At 41.1% G+C, this 21,973-nt stretch overlaps 1 protein-coding gene and 1 non-coding gene across 5 annotated transcripts in view; one reads left to right on the top strand and one right to left on the bottom strand.

Annotated features, from left to right (window-relative positions):
• Window positions 1–21,973, bottom strand: part of NCKAP5 (NCK associated protein 5) — a 983,546-nt gene that overhangs the window by 648,877 nt on the left and 312,696 nt on the right. The gene's annotated exons all lie outside the window — the stretch shown is intronic.
• LOC119620597 (U6 spliceosomal RNA) lies at window positions 17,148–17,253 on the top strand. Its single transcript, XR_005237087.1, has one exon. It is a non-coding gene; the product is annotated as a U6 spliceosomal RNA (small nuclear RNA).

Genomic DNA, 21,973 nt, shown 5'->3' on the forward strand with positions numbered 1-21,973 from the left:
GGATGGAGTGCCTAAAGAGACCTTCTCAGACCTAGTATTTTGCATATGCCCTCACAAAAAATAAACCTGTATCACCAATATAGAACATGAAAGCAAACCAAAAGTCATAAAGAATTCTGGAAGTCAGAAAGAAGTTTCAATTTGATTAACAAAAGCTGCAAAACCAGAACCCAAAACACATCCAGGATAAAATTACCATGAAGATGAGGACTGAACTGGGAAAAACTGCAAGCTCAGATTGAACACAAGAGCAGGAGGGACCTCTTGGGCAATTGTCTGTGTGATATTTAAGTATGGTATTCCATGGCCACCCACCTCCTTCCAGCAACTAGTAGGAGAGTTTGAACTCAAGATAAAGAGCTGTTCTCTACTGAGGATTAGTTTCCATCTAAGGAGGCAGAGCCATGAGGCTGGGGTGGGGTTTTGGGGTTGGGTTCTGTGCAGGTGTGGAGGCCTCACCAGGGCTGGAATTCATGGGCACCTCCCCGCAGACACTGTAGGCCTATTCAACAGAACCTGCTCTCCAGTCAGGGCTGCCAACTCAGAGGGCTTCTAATGTTATGTGGAGAACCAGGCATCCTTCCCCAGCTGTAGCCGACTTAGTGCTGAAAACACTTGAACTTGTCCAACATCTTCCACAAAGAGGCCAACTCTATAGAAAGACACTTAGCTTTGTGAGGACTGGTTAATTGGTATTTCAATGTGATGCCCATTGCCAACACCAGGACTCATATAATGGGTATAGGTGCAAAGCAGGACCCATCTGGCTGACAATCCTTATTTCAGATCTTGACATCTGACCATGAAAAGGCCAAGCTGGAAACAAAAGGGTGGCAGAGTAAGAATGAGAGCTTCTGCCTCCTGGAAACAGAGGAATCCCTTCAGGGGGCTGTGTATATTTTCACTGTGCAGCTCTTCTTTCTAGTTTGCTATCTTAGCAATCTCTGTCAAGAAAGAATGTGGAAAGGGGAAACAGTGGGAAAATAGCCATTCCTGATACTACAACAACCCTTTCTCTTCAACTTTACCTCCAGAGACTGAGCCTATGCCATAGTTCATTCTCTAATACCAGCATAAACAGCTTTCAGGAGAATCATGCCTACTGAATCAACTGCCAATCATTGAGGGAAGATTTTTAGGATGGTTTAAGGAGATGGAGAGAAAGGACTTATGAAGTAGAAGATACCCACCCCTGCCCCACCCAAAATAAACAACTCAGTAGCAAAGACTTCTCTTTTTTCCAGTAAAGACACTGACGTAAAATACAACCTGTTTCTTGGCTTCTTCTGTTCTCAACTCTAGCTTGTAGTATGTGAAGTAATTTGAGATTATCCTCAGCAGTTCCACAAATGTCTCATGAAATAAATTGATTACCAATACTGTGATTAAAAAGTGCTTTCATAGGTGGTTACCTGGAGGGCTGATACAACCTGAAGTAAACAGCACTGCTGTCTTGTTTGAAAGGTAATTAGAAAGCCATTTTGTTCTGACTGTGGAGAATCTGATTCAGGAGAAAAGTTTCTTCTCTCCTGAGGGACCAAACCAAATACATGATGCAACATAGCTGTGGAATTCTTTGAACCTTCTCATTGGAAAATCTGGAGAGAAATGGGACATATAGCAACTTTTCATTTGAAAGCCCTTGTGCCCAGGGCCCCTGTCTCTGTACCAGTCCATCCTTGGAAGAGCAACGGTGCAATGCAATAACTCAGTGCTCCTGTTACCTGATGGTGGCTGGTATGCTCCCCTGGGTTCTACCTGGGATGACCAAATGGTACCCTTAGCCTCCACTGAACACCCACTTCACAAAGACACATTATCCTAACAATTAGGATCTAATGCAACGGTTCTCCCACTGTGGACACAGACCAACATTGTTAGCATCACCTGCAAACTCATTAGAAATGCAAATTCTCTGGCCTTTCCCCAGGTCCACTGAACTCTGGGGGTGGAGGAGCCCAATAATTTATGGGTTTAGGAGCCTTCCAGGTGATTCTGATCCCACTATACCTTAAGAACGACTGTTCAATAGTCAAATTAACCGATCATTGCAATCATTCACTCCCGGTGTGTGAGCCACCCCTTCCCCGCCCCCTTCCACCTCCTGCATTTTCAAGATACATCATTTGACGCTATAGTGAATTTGAATTACTATCAGCATTGATGAACAATTCAAGGTTTCTTTTCAAAAAATCTCATTTTGGAGGGTAGAGGGCTGGGCAATCAGACTTTGCATCAAGTGAAACACTGAAGTTGAATTAAAATAATGCAAAACCAGCAATAGCTGCCCTGCTGTGAAGCCTATGTTTGTATTTAATGATGTAGGTGCCGTTTTAAAGATCAGCACGAGAGAAGTACCCATGATAAATATGATGCAGGTGCACCTGGGAGGTTACTTTTTTTTTTTTTTTAAAGTATCTCCTCTCAAAGCCTTATGCAGCTAAAACCATTCAATGAGGGGACTATGCACTATTTGGGATATGAAACGACACCTGGACTCATGTAAGTTTTTTGTATTGGGACAGTCACCTAAGACAGAAATTCCTTTTTAAAATATACATATTTGGGATAGCAACGCAGACAGTTCACTTACCAGCGGATAGCAATTTAACTATTCTAATCCCTATTTTTCATGAAAATCAGCCACTCCTAGACAAGGCAGATGTGTTAAATCAATTTAGGAAGGCAATTTACTATGATGAGGTTGTTAAAGAGTCAAACGGAACATCAGGAAATTTATGCAAATATTTTTGGGAATTTGTTCTGAGTATGCAAATGCTATATAATTAGTTATCATGCTTTTCATGCAAAATTAAATTTGCTATAATAACGAATCACACTCAAGAATAAGGCTAGTTAACATGAAAAGAACCCTCATTTTTATGACTGAAAGACTGCAAATTGAGGGTAAACTGCAGGTGAATCTAATTCCAGCCTTTAGGATTGTTGTTCATTCCGGTCAAACGAAACCAACTGCAACAAGGGGTGGGAGGGCTCTCTGAATCTAGACAGCACGTGTATGGATGCAAAAATCACAAGAAGTAGAAGCAATGGAGCATTCTGCTTTTTGGACTAGGCTGTCTCAGCTATCATTAGCCAGATACTCTTTTACCCTCTAATTATTTTGGAAGGACTCAGTGCTATCATTTAATATTTATCAGACTAACAAAGCCAAACTTCTATTTTGGAATATCTCTAAAGTCTAATTACTGCTCAGTCCCTTCCTGCCCCAGGCTGACAATTTGGAGATAATTTGGACTTCCAGCATGTTGGCTCTTCCTGCCTCACTCTGTACATGTCCTCACTAGTCAGAGGACTCTCTAGACCTCCTCTCGCTGTCAAAGTCCTATGTCTGCTATATTTGCCAGGATATGTAAGAATTAGGCCCTTGGCCAGGCGTGGTGGCTCATGCCTGTAATTCCAGCACTTTAGGAGGCCGAGACGGGCAGATCACAAGGTCAGGAGATCGAGACCATCCTGGCTAACACGGTGAAACCCCGTCCCTACTAAAAATACAAAAAGTTAGCCAGGCATGGTGGCGGGCGCCTCTAGTCCCAGCTACTCGGGAGGCTGAGGCAGGAGAATGGCATGAACCTGGGAGGCGGAGCTTGCAGTGAGCCGAGATCACGCCACTGTACTCCAGCCTGGGGGACAGAGCGAGACTCCGTCTCAAAAAAACAAAAACAAAAACAAAACAAAACAAACAAAAAAAGAATTCGGCCTTTTATGCCTCCTGGCCACTTGTAGCCCCCTCCCATTTGGCCACAACTGAGACATTTTCCATAGCATGAAACTTTCTGTGATGATCCTGGAGAAGTCCTGAGCAAACCAGGTGAATTGGTCACTCTAACACAATCACATGTTTCCCCATTCCCAGGCTGCTTGCCCCTTCCTGTGGGTGTCAGTTTTCCTAACTATGCTTCAAATTCCTCGCTGGGAGTAGGCTCAGCCCTAACCTCTAGTGCTATGGACTAGCTCTAACCCAGGAGTCACGTATGCTCATCTGCTATCCACTAAAGAAGTGGAGGCTCCATCCAGTGAGCCTGATCACTGACCCACGTCTTGCCTTATCCCAGGTGAACTGCTCAGGAATAAAGTTGTTTCCAGCTGCCTGAGGACTGACAGAGGGCTCCCACTGTCACCTCCCCAGATCGGAGCCTCAAAGATACCAATTTGCATCACAGCCACCCCCAACCGACCCTCACCCAATCTGATTAGACTCAGTGCCCTTCAGTGGGGCTAGCACTTTACTTAGGTTAGGCTCAGTTACATTCTTGCTTTATACCTATTCCACACAGGATCATTGTGGAGGTCCCAGTTTTGTTACCTAAAAATACCTTTCAACCTGCTATTAAAAGTGAAGCCTGCACCTGAACATTCATGTTGTCTTTTCCCAGAGGATCAGAATATAGTTGCTATAGAATCTAGAGTTGTCAAACGCTTTGTCATATTAAGCTTACAATGACAAAACTAGGTTTTCGTAGCATGATTTTAGGAAAAAGAGGAACCCAAAGCCATACATTTGAAGACTATATATATCCCTTAGACTGAAGAGACAGACATGGTAGAAACATTTTATAAAAGAAGAAAAAAGGGGGAAGTGAATGCCTGGCTGCCCATAGAGACATCCAGTTTTCTGTAGAGGCTGGCTGTTAACAGTACCTGACTCCACTGGTTTCAATAAATAGCTCAATCACCTCGTTCTTGCTAAAACCCAAGCTCAATAATTCAATATTCCCTAGCCACATACAATGAATTTAACCCTTTTCCTCATTATCCCACTTAAGCTGAAAAACAAGACAAAACACAAACAGGATGATAGCCAGATGAACTCTTAATTCCAAAACAATATCAATTTAATTCACTCCATTTGCTAGTACTGCCTTCTCAACCATGCCTTGTCTTAGCTCAATATGAATTAGGTAAAACTTAATATTCATGCAACTTGGCCCACATCGAAAATCATATTCCTATACAAATTTGCATGTTTCTAGTTTTTCTACATTTCATACTTTGTCTCATAAGTCATGTTGTAGAGTATCATTCCCTCATTTGTCATTTTTGTAAAGGCCATCCTGTGAAGGTTTATTTAGCAGACAGGCTAATAGATTTTATTAATAGGCATAGTCTTTCCAACCTGTAAAAATACCAATACTTAAGTCAAATATTTTTCTACCCACTATGCAAATAGTACTTTGCTAAAAACATCACCATTAGCCTAGGAGAATGAGACAAAGCATAGATGCAAGAAAGTTCTATGCAGTAAGTGATACAGACATTTTACAACAAAAAGGTATCATCTGTGATTGAGATCCAGATGCAGGTAAAAATCAAAGCTTGGAGAGCGAGCTTGTGGAAAGATAATTGATAAACTACATTTTATGTGATACTTTATTTTCAACACTCCGTTATGAAGTTTGCTTAATTATCTTTTATAACATACCAGTAAAACAGTGTGTCTGTCTCCGTATTACTGATGAGAAACCTGGGCTCTCAGAGTTCAAGTAACAGTATCTGAGTGGGTAGCTGAAAACACAATGCTACACTAAATCATTAAAAGTAAAAGTTGGAAAATTACGTTTCTAGTAATTTTCACTGCCCATACAGAATATTCTTCTAACAATTGCATTTGAGAACCTACCCTGGGGGATGAGACTTTAGGACACAGAGAAGCTATGTGGACCTTGACTACTTTGGGTCTATTTCGTTATTTATAAAATGAAGAGATGGGTTCAGATCAGTGGTTAGCAAACCTCAGCCAGCACTAGTATCACCTGGAGAGCTTGCTAAAACAGACTGCAGGGCCCCACCCCCAAGAATTTCTGATTCAGCACACCTGGGGTGACACCTGAACATTTGCATTTCTAACAAATTGTCAGGTGAGGTGGATGTTGATGCTGCTTGTCCAGGAACCACTTTGAGAACCATTGGACTGGTCTTTAGGGCCTCTAAGATTTTGAGTATGGAAAGACAGACAATATTCTTAATTTCTAGACCAACTGCAAGTAAGAGACCCCTCATTTATCCTTCCATCTAGTCATTCAACAAATGGACACTTGTTCGTTTGTGAACAAGTGTGTTTTCAAATAGTTCCCAGTTTGGCTAAAAGTAGGGAAAACATCTCAATTATTTACTTTATATAATTTATGGATATTTGGCAATTTTCTTTAACTCCATTTTGTGATCATGTAAAATCAGGAAAAAAGATCAATTAAATCAGGAAATGCATGCAAAAATTATTAACAGTGTCTGACACAAAGAGAGATCTCAGCAAACCTTAGCTCTATGGATCATGGAAACAATTTACGTATCATATTGCTCTTTTGCCTTTCACATTTTTATTCCAGCTGCTAGCATCTATCCTATTTCAGCATCTCAGGGTTTTCCTCTTCATCCTTTGTTGGAGAATCTGATGAAGTTAGCAAGGCTTGGATCAAGGTAACGCTGAGGCAGGGATAGGCTAGGTTAAAGAGGAGAGAATGATTATATGCAAACTATACAACTGGTTCCTAACATGAGTTAATGGATTAAATACAAAATACCTGCCCTTCAGTGTGTTCCAGCTCTCATTAGTGCCAACTGCATCTCAAGGCACACCTTTCTCCTGTGCCACCTATGTCCTTGACATACAGTTGGAGCAGGAGATGGGGGCGCTATTGGCAGCCAAATAAATGAACCAGCGTGATTGTCTGGGGAATCTGACAGAGAGGTAAATTGAACTTAATCACTGTCCCAGCCGAATCACATTTGTAAAAGCTGAGACACTGTGGACACCTGTTATAAATCAAGCAATTCCTAATCAAGCAATTCCAAGCAATTTATAAACCTATAAATCAGGTTTTCCTACAAGACCTGAGCCTTTGGCTGATCTCAGTTTCTCAGTATAAGAACCATTTGCCCCACCCAGGGCCTGGCATCAACAATTTGGTATTATGTCCCAAGAAATTCCCCAAAACTCCTGGGATGGCACAAAGTTGTCCCAGCTATGTGAGTTAGACTCTGAGCTCCAGACAGAAATACTCATTTCCAGGTTCAGCTTGTAAAACTACCTGCCTTCACATATGTCCTTTGGCCCCAGGAGGTTTCCAAACCGCAACCAAAGCCTGAGATGAAAACTTGAAGAAGGCTAGACTGCATGAAATTTACCTTACCTATCCCGGCACAAGCCAGAACTGGGTGAGGCGCAAACCAGGCCTGCCGTGCAAATAGACGAACTCTACCTCCGGGGATGGCTCAGGGGGATCACAAACACGCCACTTTGAGAGGGCAGGAGGCCTGAGTGGCATTTAGGTTTCTCTGAGGCTTATTTTGTGAAAGCAAAACTGACTCACTGAGAAAACATTTTAAAAATATTTACTTGGAGTTACATAAAAAATATTTCAAATGATTTTTTTTTTCTTTTTTTTTTTTCAGAAGCAGGAAAGTCTGTTTCATAGCCGGCTGCTGAGTCAGACAGAATAGCCAGGAAGACTCTGGGAAACCTCAGCCTCTCTGAGGCCTCTGCAGTTGTGAGGCTGGGAGATGTGGTTCTGAAACCCAGGCAAGGTGCTGAAGCACAGAGAGGAATTCCCAGAATTTCCTCTAGAGTTTTCACTTAGATGTCACAAAGAAGGCCTGATTTCAGCCAAATAAAAGTGTGTTGCAGAGTCACACATGAGCACCAGGTGTAACTAGGAAAATATATATACATTCTAAAGCACATACTGTATTCCAAGTACTATTTTTTTCTTTTCTTTTTTGAGACGGAGTCTGGCTCTGTCGCCCAGGCTGGAGTACAGTGGTATGATCTCAGCTCACTGCAAACTCCACCTCCTGGGTTCAAGCGATTTTCCTGCCTCAGCCTCCCAAGTACCTGGGATTACAGGCACCCAGCTAATTTTTGTATTTTTAGTGGAGACGGCGTTTCACCATGTTGACCAGGCTGGTCTTGAACCCCTGACCTCAGGTGATCCACATGCCTTGACCTCCCAAAGTGCTGGGATTACAGTCAAGAGCCACCAAATCCAGCCTGCCAAGTACTTTTAAAATATATTCATTTGATTATTCACTCGAATTCTTCTGAACACCTGCTATGTGTAGTGTTAGGAGCTGTTGGATATAACTGTGATAAAAATGGACTATGTCCCCTTCCATCACTGCTGTATTCAACCTACCTGGGAGGGAGGAAGGCACTGGAATGCAGAACCATAGCTTTACCGTGTTAAGCCACTTTCCCAGCTGTACACAGGGAAAGAGCCAGAGAAATTTGAACAGGATTTTGTGTCTCCAAAGTGTGTACTCTGGCCTTTGGGGAAGGATGGATCCAAACATAAAGGAAGAAGAAAAATAGATGACTCCAGCTTATGAAGATAGCATTTATATATTCCCCTGAGTGCCTACAGAAACCTGAGAATACGGTACTCTTCTGATAGAAATTGACATTCCTTTTTAGTACAGGAACTTTGAGATGTTTCCTGAGGGATTTCTAAGTACTGCAACTCATTTTTATTATTTCAACCCTAGCCTTCCCTAAGCTCTTGCATCTCTAGTTTCTACAGCCAACCATATACTGATTTTAGGAGTGTTGCATTGCTCAAAGTTATTGTTGGGTGCATGCACTGGGCATCTGTTATTTTGGAGTACACCAAGCCCCCTTCCTTGTGGGGATCACTCCCGTGCCAGCTCTGTGCACTCTATCTGCTTCCAGGGTAGAATTTGTGACCTGAATGAAAGCCAGTTAACACATCACATTTGCCTAGAGATGTCAAATGGTTCAATGACGGGCACTGGACCCAATCAGAACCAATGAGACTAACACGAGAATGTCATCTCTGCTAGCCTTGGACTCCCAACTTCAGCATTTGAATACTCACTGACACTTGGACCCATCATACATTGTGTTTGGATATGACCCCCTTCTTAAAAATGCTTGCAATGTTTGTCTTCGCCTCACATCATCAAAAAGAAGTTGTTGATGGTGTGTGCTGGAGTTGGTAAAGCTGAAACTACGCAAATGGCTGTCACTAAAGGACCAATAATGATGCTGTTTTTTTTAGCACTTATAGTTAATACATAAATAGAATCATCAGCTCTCTAATTTGTTCTGGACAGTGGGCCACTTTAGGGATGAATTGCTCAGCATTTCTGGCAGAGGAACAGCAACCACTCAGGATATCATTGATTGAAAAACAATAAGGCTGGGCACAGTGGCTCACGCCTGTAATCCCAGCACTTTGGGGGGCCGAGGCGGGCGGATCACAAGGTCAGGAGATTGAGGCCATCCTGGCCAACATGGTGAAACCCCGTCTCTACTAAAAATACAAAAATTAGCTGGGCATGGTGGCAGGTGCCTGTAATCTCAGCTACTTGGGAGGCTGAGGCAGGAGAATCACATGAACCAGGAAGTCGGAGGTTGCAGTGAGCTGAGATCATGCCACCACTGCACTCCAGTCTGGTGACAGAGCAAGACTCAGTCTCAACAAAAAAAAAAAAAAAAAAAAGAAAAGAAAAAGAAAAAAAAAAGAAAAAGAAAAACAACAAAGCTGGTCACAGAGCTGGTAAACCGGGGACAGCCAGAGCAAGAGTTCTGGAACAGCAGAGAATAGTCCTCCCTTCCCTCAGAGACGTTTTCCAGCTCTTCATTTGAAATGCTTTGCAGAAACCTGGAATTCTGGACATTCTGGTTATTAATATAAAGACTCCTATCATTCCATAGCTCCCATCTCCATTGACCTCTACCCCATCTCTAATGACCTGTTACAGCTTTGACATCACTCGCAGAGCAGGATTTAATGATGACTCATCTTTGATACCTCCTCTTCCTGCCTAAATTCAACAGCATCCTGGCCACTCACAGTTGAGTACATTTACCAGAAACAGCAGCATTTCCTGGGTGCTTGCTGGAAACACAGCATCTCAGATTCCACTTCAGACCAACTGAATCAGAATCTGGTCAAGAATCGGCTTCTAACATACTTGCAACTGCTGCTGCTGCCGCCAGCCTTGGAACCACATTCTGAGTAGCAGGAATGTAGACCTCAGTGTTTCCTAACCCTACTGATCGTAAGGTCTGTTGGGGAACTTCTTCAAAATACCTGTTTCTGGGCACAACTTCAAACCCTTTGAATGAGAATCTTCAGAAAAGGGACTTTGGTATTTACAGCCAGCCCAGGTAGTTCTCCTGGACGGGCAAGCAGAGGAAACACTGGGAATCTAATTTAGAGTTCCAGGCCGAGCTCTCAGCTGCCTGCTCTTCTCCTGCCTGGATTTGTTGCTTAACAGATGGAAGCACAATACTGCTCCCACTAGGGCTGTTTCTTTTTCCCTTTTGTTCCTCCAAAGACTTGCTACCAAATGCTGTGTCTTCAGCATCTGGAATTGTTTTTTACCTTCTCTCTATGCAGTTAGGCAACAAAGGATCTTGGAAGGATTCAAATCCCAATTCTAGGCAAAGATATGTTAATAGCCACATCCCCGTGGCAATGCTGTTTAATGTTAGTGTTTTGAAGACAAAAATGCAGATTCCTGGCTCTGGTTGTTCTGCAGGTTATAGCCTTAATACACTGGTCGGTCTGAGTACATAAGTTTTCTTGAAGACTGACAAAATGCAAGAACAGCGTTAGTAATGGAAGAAAGGAATAAAAATGATAACTGTCTCCATCTAGGATGTAGGAAAACAATATTTGTTAAGGTTTTCTATCTCTCTGAAAAACTAGTAAATAATATAGTTGCCTAAAATTCTTAGGACCTTTATTAATTACTTCAATATTTTTCCTTCCTTAGCCTTGGATTTTTGTTGTTGTTGTTGAGACGGAGTCTCGCTCTGTCGCCCAGGCTGGAGTGCAGTGGTGCGATCTCGACTCACTGCAAGCTCCATCTCCCGGGTTCACGCCATTCTCCTGCCTCAGCCACCCGAGTAGCTGGGACTACCGGCGCCCGCCACCACGCCACCCGGCTAATTTTCTGTATTTTTAGTAGAGATGGGGTTTCACCATGTTAGCCAGGATGGTCTTGATCTCCTGACCTTGTGATCCACCTGTCTCGGCCTCCCAAAGTGCTGGGATTACAGGCGTGAGCCACCACGCCTGGCCTGGATTTTTTGTAAGACAGTAGCGACATTAGTACCTGCAGGGCTCCTCCTGTGAAGACTAAAAGTGAATGCAGTGCGTAGACCAGTGCTTCTCAGTGGGGGATGACTTTGTATCCCAGAAGACACTGTTATTTGTCATGCCTGGGAGAGAGGGGCTGGTACTGGCTACTAGTGGGTAGGAGCCAGGGATGCTGCTAAGCATCCTACAATGCCCAGGACAGCCCCCACCACTAAGATTATCAAGCCCCAAGTAGTGCCCAGGTTGATCCAGACCAAATACTCTCCACGTCTTCAGAACTTAATGATTATCACCCTGCCATCTCTCTACCAACATCTGGCCCCAAGTTACCTGATTGGTAGAACCAAGATTTGAAACAATGTTCCTCTGCCTCCAAAGCTGTATTCTTTTCATCCCAGCATGCTGACTCCCAGTGGCAGCAGACTATGGTAATTTTTTCATGTTGATTTATAGGAGGTGCTGCAAATTGCAAATCCTGTTCTCAGTCCCCCAAATTCGCTGCATATCTGCTCTCATTATGTCATTTTCAGATGGAGAATAGAGGGTTGAGGCTTGGAGGAACAGAGGAAGCACAATATACAGAAAGTTGACATAGAATGGGATTTTTATCTATTTTGTTTTAAACAGAGCAACTGAGCTCTTATGAGAATCAAGAGATTTAAAACTTAATACAGTTTAGCGGGGAAAGTCAAAGACTCAACTACAGAGGCGGAAGTAGAAGTAGGCTGGAAGTAACTAACAATTTCTGACTTGTCGTGCCACCAGATAGAGCTCATGGAGTCTCCACTGCCCGGGCAGTCCTTAACATCCTTTGAGAGCCAAAGTGTTAAATATGTAAGAGCACTCGATAATGAACGCGTAATTGAAGCATGGGAAAAATCAGACACTGTGAACTCGATTATGATGTGTTGGTAACAAGGAGTGAAAGCACCTAACCTATTCAGTGAGGTCTGCAGATCCATCTACAAATGAAAAATATATATAAATATTATTCAAAGGGTAGACTAGCTGCAGTGCCTCATGTTTAATTTAAAATGCACTTGCATTCAACCTCAGATGAGCAGTTCTGAAATGTCATGAAATGCTGGGAACTTTCATGGAAAGAAAAACTTGCGGCAATCATAATATTAGAATTTGGTTGCCCTAGGGTGTCCATAATCTTAGGACAAAAAATACTCTTTATGTGGAAATACCCTGTAGTTACCAGGAGCCTTTTATGATAAAGAAAAAGAGAGACAATAAAAAGGAATTTGTTCTAAGGAGGCCTTTAGAGTTTCCTTTAACTGTTTCCTTTACCCACATAGCTTGCCATTAATACTGCTCTATTACGCTTTCAGAAAGAAGAATCGGATTTTCCACCAAGTCACTGAAGAGGCATGAAAGTAGGACTTGGGCTATTCTGAGATGGAGGCTTCGCTGACAGCAGCCATCCAGATCTAGGTCTGCCTTCCTTTTTCACCTTATTAGCCATTTGCACCTCATAGTCCACAGGCCTGTGGAGAGGGCAAGGGACAATCAGGGGACAGCCATGTGGACAGGGAGCAAGGGAGGAGGAGTTGGGGAAAGTGCCTAAAAGAAGAGGGAGTACCAAGCGTGCCTTAAATATCTCACAGGTTTCCAGCTGGCCTAGCAAAAAGAAATGATATAGAGATGTACACAGGGGAGTGCCAGGTAGAATCTACCTACCAAGGACACCATTGGTCTTAATAAAGAATAGCCAAGTGTTATGGAAGAGAAAAGGAGAATAAATCTGATGAAAGTCGGGGGTGTTGAAAGATGGTCAAGGTGTTTGGAAAGAAATAGAAAAGGAGGATGGGCTTAGCAAATGAGCAGACTCTAAAAGCCCACTGGAATTGTCAAAATTAAGGTTAGACACCAGGGAGACTATTTGTATCATGACACATTGAAATAATAAGTATATTAATTTATCTATCACATTCAATGCTGAGACAGATTATGTACCTTTTGTAATCCACTGAACACTCCAGAATTTAAAAAACGCTAAAGAAGACACACACCGTACCGCAAAGGTGAGAAAAAGGAGTGGTTGCCCAAGACCCCGCTTCTGTTCAACTTCATGAAATCGCCTGTGGAATCTTTTAAATAGGGATTCTGAGAGATTCTTCTGGTTTGTGAGGAATCTGAGATTCTAAAGGCTCTCCAGATATACCCCTGAACAGTAATCTTTTACCAGAGGGGCCAGTGGCTAAGACACTGTGAAAGATACAGAGTGTAATACTGAGCATTATTTTTCAGATTTTGGAGGGAATGTGGCCAAGAAAGCAAGATTTTTTTTTTTTTTTTTTTTTTTTGAGACAGGGTCTCACTCTGTCGCCAAGGCTGGAGATTACAGTGGTGCAATCATGGCTCACTGTAGCCTGTAGCCTTCACATCCCAGGCTCAAGTGATCCTTCTAGCTCAGCCTCCTGAGTAGCTGGGTTTACAAGCATGCACTACCACAACCAGCTAATTTTTTTTCCTTTTTTTTTTTTTCTCATAGAGATGGGGTTTCACCATATTTCACAGGCTGGTCTCAATCCCCTGGGCTCAAGTGATCTACTTGCCTCGGCCTCCCAAAATGCTGGGTTTACAGGCATGATACACCATGCCTGGCTTAAATTTTTTTTCTTATTAAATGTATCAATAATTTTATTTAAAAAAGGGGCATGTTTTGTGTTGCCTTCTAAAAATACATGTTGTGGCAAGCATATAATATCTATTAACAAAAAGAAAAAATTAGTTTGCAAAACTCTTAATTATAGCTTTATTTGATATGTATCTTTCTGCACCATATGGTATTAGTAGCAGCTAAAATATATTGAGGGCCAGGCACAGTGGCTCATGCCTATCACCCAAGGCTTTGGGAGGTTGAATCAGGGGATCACTTGAGGCCAGGAGTTCAAGATCAGCCTGGGCAACATAGCAAGACCCTGTCTGTACAAAACACTAAAATTAAAAAAATTAGGTGGTGTGGTGGTGTGCACCTGTACTCTCAGTCTACTTGGGAGGTGTAGGAGGGAAGATTGCTTCAGCCCTGGGATTTAAGTTTGCAGTGAGCTATGATTGTGCCACTGTACTCTAGTCTGGGCTATAGAGTGAGACCTTGTATTAAAAAAAAGAATAAAGTATTAAGCATATACTATGTTCTAAGCACATATTAACTCATTTCATACAGACAAACATACATGCACATACACTCCTGCTGTACCATGTGCTATTATTATTCTCATTTTATGGATTAAAAAATGAGCAAATATGTGTGTAAAAATATGTGTGTGTGTGTGTGTATGTGAGTGTGCATGTAGTTTTAGGTAAAAGAATAAAAGATCTCCTAATTGTCCTTGACTGATACAGAATTTTTTTTAGGCTATAATTAATATTCTTGTGTTGTGCTGATTAAGACTTTTATCAGTTCTTGGGCTAAATATAAATATTTATACTCCTTTTTTGTTGACAGGTTTTAATAGTTTAAGATAGATTCGTGGAGAGAGTAAAAGATGAATAGCAAACAATTGATGGATTCTTCTAAAGTTTAACGTTAATGATTAAACAACATCATCTGATGACTTAGTCAGCAACTCAAAGACAATAAAACATAACCAAATCTGTCAATTAGCATTTTCATCATCTCTCCCAACAGAGCTTAATGGCATCTGCAAAATGCAATTTTCAACCCAGAGCTCTTTGACATTTTCTATTTCCTCCAGTGTTCCTCTCCCGTTGTTGCTGTCATGACTGAGAGCAGCAACGTGTTCTGCTCCTTGGTGGCAAATGCATCACCTGCCATTGAAAGGAAAGCAATTATTGTGTCCTCGCTAAATCTCAGGGATGACTTGGGTACTGCTTTTCCACTTAAGTGCATACACAGCCAACCCAGGACCAGTTTTAAGTGGCTGAACCTTAGCAATAGCAGCTGGGCTACAGGTTGATGTCACCTGAGGTGCCCATTAAAGGTGTGGAAAGCTGCCAGACAAGAATGACTTCCAGTAACTATGACTGACTTCTCCCTAGGGGGAGCATGCCGCATTGCCACACACAAAGTGACAACGACTGCGAAGATAGCATTTTGCCTTTATCTTCCTGGTCCTTCAGTTTGAGGACAGTGACACGGGCGTGGAGGTTAGGCTGTTTCTTGGATGGGTTTCCAGCTGGTGGGAGTGGATGCTATTTACACAAATGTCAGGAATTACAATTCTTCCTCTCCAGGCAGCTATGTTTAGCTCACATGTGTGTCACACATGTGTAGACCCCTGTCTAACACCACCATCTCTGAACCGTCAAGAAAGAAGATTCTGGGTGATGAGAAAAAGTGTGCCCCCAGGGAGACTTCAGAGAGTACCTTGGAGCTTTACATCTAATGAGGATATCTAAATTGTTTTTCTAAGCTTCAGAGTCAAGTGCCCCGACAAAACGGGCTCAGTATAACATTTCCCCTTGAGTTATTTTAAAATGCACCTTTCTTTTTTCACTGAGCTAAAGAAAATTGTCTTATAAACACCATCAACGCACCAAATGAAAGATTCCATTCTAAATAAATATGGCAAGTCTCTGTTAACCAGAATCCAACTCTCTAATGCACCCAATTAACCAGAATTAAGTTCACTACCTCATTTTTAGAATAAAAAAAAAATACTTAAGAGCATATAATAATTTCAGCCAAAAAAAAAAACCCCACAAAATTTTCAGATCTTTTTCTGCAACCACTTGTCTCAGCGGTGCATTTTCTACCTGTTTATACAGAAAATGAGTTTTTAGAATAATGATTGAGGCAATAATCATACAGTCAACGTGTAAACACAGAATTATTGGCATGCTTGTGCTTCAGACTTGAATGTTTTAGGAAATAATGTCCACTGTCTTTGAAAAGAAAATGTTTAAGGATTCTGAGATTAATGATAAAGTAAACAAATTCATATTCACCCTTACGCCTTAGGCTCCTAGCATTGCAGAAAAAAAATAATAAGTGTTTCCTTTACCCTGCTATTTGCTCTGCTTCTAGGGGAGGTCTGGAAGCTTTCCTTCACTTCGCAGATGGGTGACCCAAGGTGGGAGGTCAAATGACTTGCTCAGAGGGAGGCAGCATGAAAATACCCAATGCAGGGTTAGACACCAGAGGTGTGGACTGAGCCCTTCACGGACATATCCATCACTGTAGAGGCGTACTGCTTGAAACTACTTTTCCGAAAGGTTCTCTTTGGAGGGAAAATTCTGGTCTCAAAAAAATGAAACTTTGATTACCCAGCAACAGGACTCCTTGCCAGCTCTTTTTTGAAATAATTATGAATCTAAAATGTGCCCTCGATTTCTCTAAATTTCCCTTTAATGTTCACCGGCAGAATGAATACAACACCTCCACAAATTAAGCCTTCCCAGAATTAGTTCAGAAGTGCACTTTCTATTACTCTGACTAGCAGCTCTTAGAGTTTCATAGGAGATCAGGAGTTAATTCTTTTCAGAGTTGCTCCAGGCAAAAAAGCAGGGGATGATAATGTTTAGGTACTTTTCTCCCTCTTTTTTAGATAAATCCCAAGGCCTGAAGTCTGAAGAGGTCTTAGTCAGCAGATGGTATTATACATCGGAAGCGGAAAGGCTATGGAGTCACTGGAGGCTGGGTTTGAAACCTGGCTTGAGGCCTTTAATGCATTAGCAATGAGTGTTAATGCTCTCTGCTTTCTTCCATGACTAGGAAAAGCTATGGCCTTGACAAGCTCAACAAATAGAGTGTGGAAGTGAAGTCACACAGAAAGACTCAATGGTCCTACGTTTCTACAGCTACTATCCACATTAGCCACACTCTGTCACCTTGTCAACCACCACTGAATTACTAGTAGAATTGACAGTGGTGGCCATCTAGCATCTTCCTACTTACTTTCAACACTTTCCATAATCATATCTAAGTCCTTAGAGCCAATCAGACTGCATTGCTGAACACCATGCAAGAGAAAACTTCTCAAATCTCCTTTGCCGACATTTCTATATCATGTTTATTTTGCTCACCTACATAGTGAGGGACCGCACTGGGTGTTGTGTGGAAATGAAAGTGATTAACACACAAGGAAGGTGCTTGTTTCAGCTGCACATGTACTAAAACTGGAATGCTACAGAGAAGATTCGGATGGCCCTGGGCAAGGATGACACCCAAGTTTGTGAAGCACTCCATATAGAAGGGAAAAAGTTAAAAACACAAGGGAAGACTTTGCAACCTCCTATGTACATACACAGATTTAGTAGAAGGCGCTGTGGTAAGGGCTGTAGGAGGGACTCAATTTGCTATCAGAAGAAAAGGCAAGGGAAGAAGGCCATTAGTAATCTGTTGAGAGATGGTTTATTTCAATGGTTATGTGTGTGGACGCTGGAGCCATCCTGCTTGGATTCAAAGGGCAGCTCTGCAACTTAATGGTCATTTGACCTTGACCAAGTCTCTCAGTCACTTTGTGTCTCAGGTTTCTCTTCTGTAAAATGGGGATAATAATAATGTTTCCTGTTTCATAGGGCTTTTAAGAGGATCATGTAAATGAATACACATAAAGCTGGCGCTGTCGTATTAGACATTTCTTTTGAAAACTGAATTGGAAGTTCTCATGGTGGTGGTAAAGTATCTGTCACGGAGGGCATGCCATGTGACAGATGCTAGCCTGGGCACTTTTATGTTCATAATCTCATTTAAGTGAACCTTCTGAGCAAATAGATATTATCACCCAGATTTTAAAAGCTATTGATCACAAGAGTTAAATACATTGTCTGACATTTCATAGCTGGCCAGTGGCAAAGTGGAGATTCAAGACCATGACTGTTCAGCTCCCAAGTTCATGCTCCTTCTGTTCCTCAGCACTACCTTTGACCATTCCTCTGTATCTGCATATAAAAAGAATTTCCTTTTATTGAGTATATGTAGATTGGGCTTGGTTATCAAGCTGTTCTCCAGTCATAACTACCCCTTGAAGGAGGCTGCTGCCTGTTTTAAAGGTGGAATCGCAGTAATGAAGCATGTGGAGCAGCAGACGCCTTACCAGAAAATAATTAGCAAAATTCCCAAATTATGGTGCCCCTCACACTGCTGCAGTGCAGAAAACAGTGAACTGATTGATGTTAGATTTTTTTATCTTGGTAAGAAGGATCAGGTCAGCTCCTTTATAGCATGTGACTGAGCTGGGTCTCTACTGTGAATCAAAGAGAATAGAAAGCCAAACGCAGGTCCATTTACTTGAGGTCATTCACTACCTTCTATAATAATGACATACATTTGCTGGGTGCTAACTGTGTGATATTCATTGCGCTAAGTGTTTTGCATAAAATGTCTTAAGTTTCATATGGCCCAATTGTGCAAGCATGTTGTCATTCCCATTTTATAAGTGTCCACATCTAGACACGGAGCACTAAAGTAACTTGCCCAACCCTTCCTGGTATCCATGGAATGTCTCAGTGGTATTGGGATACAAATGTAGGCAATCTACTTTCTGAGATATAATCACTGCGTTATAGTTTCTTACCCCTTTCGCTCTTAATCAAAGCCAAAAAAAACTGACTTGAAGCAAGCAAATTGCTATACTTGACAATAGAAATATAAGCCAAATCTGAATTATTAGATTGCTAGTAATTCTTATTTGACTATTAACTGGGTGCTTTCGCTGGGATGGGTATACCTTTTCCTTTCCTTTAGTTGGATAATTGCAAGTGAAAATTTTGGATATTATCATTCATGTACAGAGAGAGCTAAAAGTCAGCAATTATACAAATCCCCTTAATCCTGTATGTATTTTACCTGCACTGTAAATCTCCTTCATTTTAAATCAGCCACTTGTTCTATAAAAAATGTATAGACCAAGGAACCACAAAAAAGTTAAATAAAAATTTTTGCCTAATGATATATTGATTGTGCATACATATCTTTACTTTTGCATATTCTATGTTGCCATTAAAAGATCCATTAAAAGCTGAATTCAAATAATTATTCACTGCTCACATTACTATGATAATCAATTGCCTATTATGAAAATTATTGCCATCTTTAAGAATTGCTTTGCTAAGTGAAGTAATTAGAACTGATATTTTATTTTCTATTTCAGTTCCAAAAATTGATTTTATATGCTAATCAGAGTGTGGAAATTGGGACATAAATTTTATAAACAAAATGAATGGCTAGTCAGGCTTCCCATTGACACTTTATATAGTATGTGGTGTTTTTCAAGGCATCTTGCTCTTGAGAACACACTGCTGATTGCTGTATCTGTCAGGACTAGGTAGGATAAGTTTTTCATTTTATAGAGTCTCAAGTATCCAAAATTCCAAGAATTAAGAGGTGTGGGCCTTCAATCAGTACAGAGGGTGGAAAACCACACCTTTTGTCCATTAAAATAGCCATTATTTCTTAGAGTCCCAAGAGAAAAGCAGAGGAAAGACAGGTATCATTTACCAACTGTCTTGAGTGTGCCTGGTGTTAAACTCCTGACATATATGTTTTTTCTGTTCCCCATAGTTACCTGGCTAGGTAGTTTATAAGGAAGCAGACTCAGACTAGGAATTTAATTTGTGATCACACACCCAGTAAGTGGCTAAGTTGGGAATTAATCCCAGTCTGCAGGTTCACAAGACCACACTTTTCCTTTCCTTTAACCAGGCCAAGTGCAGACAGCTGAAGTGAATACATCTCAGCACAAGGATCGAGCTTCATTATGATTTTGCCCTTTGGCACAAATGTCTTGATAATGTTTCAAAAGAAAGTTAATGCCTTCACTTGGTTTTTATGTGATGATGAATTGTAGAGGAAGATCCAGGAAACCACAGGTTGAAGATGCATTTGGAAGCAAAAACACAAATAATATTTTCATATATATTACTGGAATTATGAGATGAAATGAAAGGAACAACAAATTTGGTAAAATAAAACAAGATGGTAGTCTCAATTCCAGCTCAGCTAATAAGAAAATGGGAAATTCTGAATAAGTTCCCTATCTGGGTCTGAAACAGTTCATTTTTTAAATGAAGGGTTAAGCTCTTTAGGTAAGAGATTCTCTTTTTGCTACACTGGTGGCTGATAAAGTTTATTTCATCTCTAAAAGTGACAGGGAGTAGGCTTCTGTTTGGCAGAGGTACATCCCTACTGGGTCTCACTGCCACAGGAACAGAAGGGGCACTCATTAAATACTGTCAGTCTGTTTTGCCCCCACGATCCCAGGTGTCTATTAGAGAGACGTAAGTGACATTTTTATAATAAATACCAAACAATGAACATTGTCAGATCCTTTTAGGGCCTTGGTCATAGATCAACAGACTTCCTATGGCCATAGCTAGAACTCAGGCCTCTTTCCATTTTGCTTTCTGATCCCCCACTCTTCTTTATTTTATCATCATAAAGAACACAACTTACTAATATGCCACTAGGGCAGACAATTTTAATTTTTCACATAGTATATGGACCCACACTCAGCATACCTGGGTTTAAATCCAGCTGCTGCTATTGTGTAGCTGAACTTCTTGAACTTCCTCTAAACTTTTCTGGCCTTGGAGTCCTCATTGGTTTGAGATTTCTCATGTCCTTCATGCTCCAAATTCAGGACAACTTGAGATGCAGGCTTACAGAAGCAGTTAACTACCAAGCTGGGGTTCTGCATTAATGCTCTGCTAAATGTCTGTGCTATAGGGATGAGTTCTAATCAGACTGACATAGAAAGAATTTCCCTTATTATGGGGTAAAATTCATACATTACCCCCAGTACTTTAGAATGGGGTTATATTTGGAGATAGGATCTTTAAAGAGCTAATAATGTTCAGATAGGGTGGGTAGGGTGCGCCCTAATCCAATATGACTGGTATCCTTGTAGAAGAAAAGATTAGAACATTACCAGAGAGAGACAAGTGGATGCACAGAAAGACGACCACGTGAACACACAGCAAGAAGGTGGCCATCTGCAGTCAAGGAGAGGGGTTGCAGAAGAAGCCAATCTTGCCTACACGTTGATCTCAACCTTCTAGCTTTCAGAATTGTAAGAAGATGAATTCCTGTTCTTTAAGCCACTCATTCTGTGGCACTTTGTTATGGCAGCCCTAGCAAACAAATATGCTCATTATACCAATAATCAACTTCCTTGGATAGAATGGACCATTCTTAGGATGAATTTCATGCTGTAGCAGGAAATGCATATGTTTAAACAATTTTGCCCCCAAAGTTAACAAACACTATATAATATGGGCTATACTCAGATATCTAAATATTTTATTCCTTCAAGTACAAACATTTGAATCAAATATTCAAAAAGTCTAGATTTTAATATTAGCAAGTAATAGATTCTTGGAATATTTAAAGAGCATGATTGAAGGATAAGCTGAATTATATGGGCTTATTGCATTTTTTGTTTGTTGAAATCAAATATTTGAATTTAATAATTTGGTTAAGAAAATATATAGCAAGTTACCATCACAGACATTTGGTTTTTAATGCTCTGAGGCAGTGGAGTGAAATTCTATCTATAGAGTAATGGCAACATGCTATTCTCTAAGGCTCCCAACAAATGTTCAAAGATGCAGAGTTCCTATAAAAACATACCAGTTCTAAATGCACACGAATGATTCTGTCATTGCATTCTAACTTCTTAGTAACAGAATGTAGTAAGTAAGCATTCAGAGCCTAAGGTCTTTACTCACATACTAGGAAACTGAATCATGCATCCCCATCTTATAGCACAGCCTTCATTCTGAAAGATTAAATCCTATTGCACCATCATTAATCAATTCTTCTCATAGTATTCCAGCAAAAATAATACAATGAGTATCAGGTTCTTTTTTGGTACATAAGAAGACAGGCATAGCTGATTTGCTAAGGCAGGAGGCCTGTTATATGGTGTCATCAAGACTAAAACTACCAAGTATTTTGTGTTTTAGTCCGAAAA

This window comes from Chlorocebus sabaeus, chromosome 10 (assembly GCF_047675955.1).
Source record: "Chlorocebus sabaeus isolate Y175 chromosome 10, mChlSab1.0.hap1, whole genome shotgun sequence".
NCBI classification, from domain to species: Eukaryota; Metazoa; Chordata; class Mammalia; order Primates; family Cercopithecidae; genus Chlorocebus; species Chlorocebus sabaeus.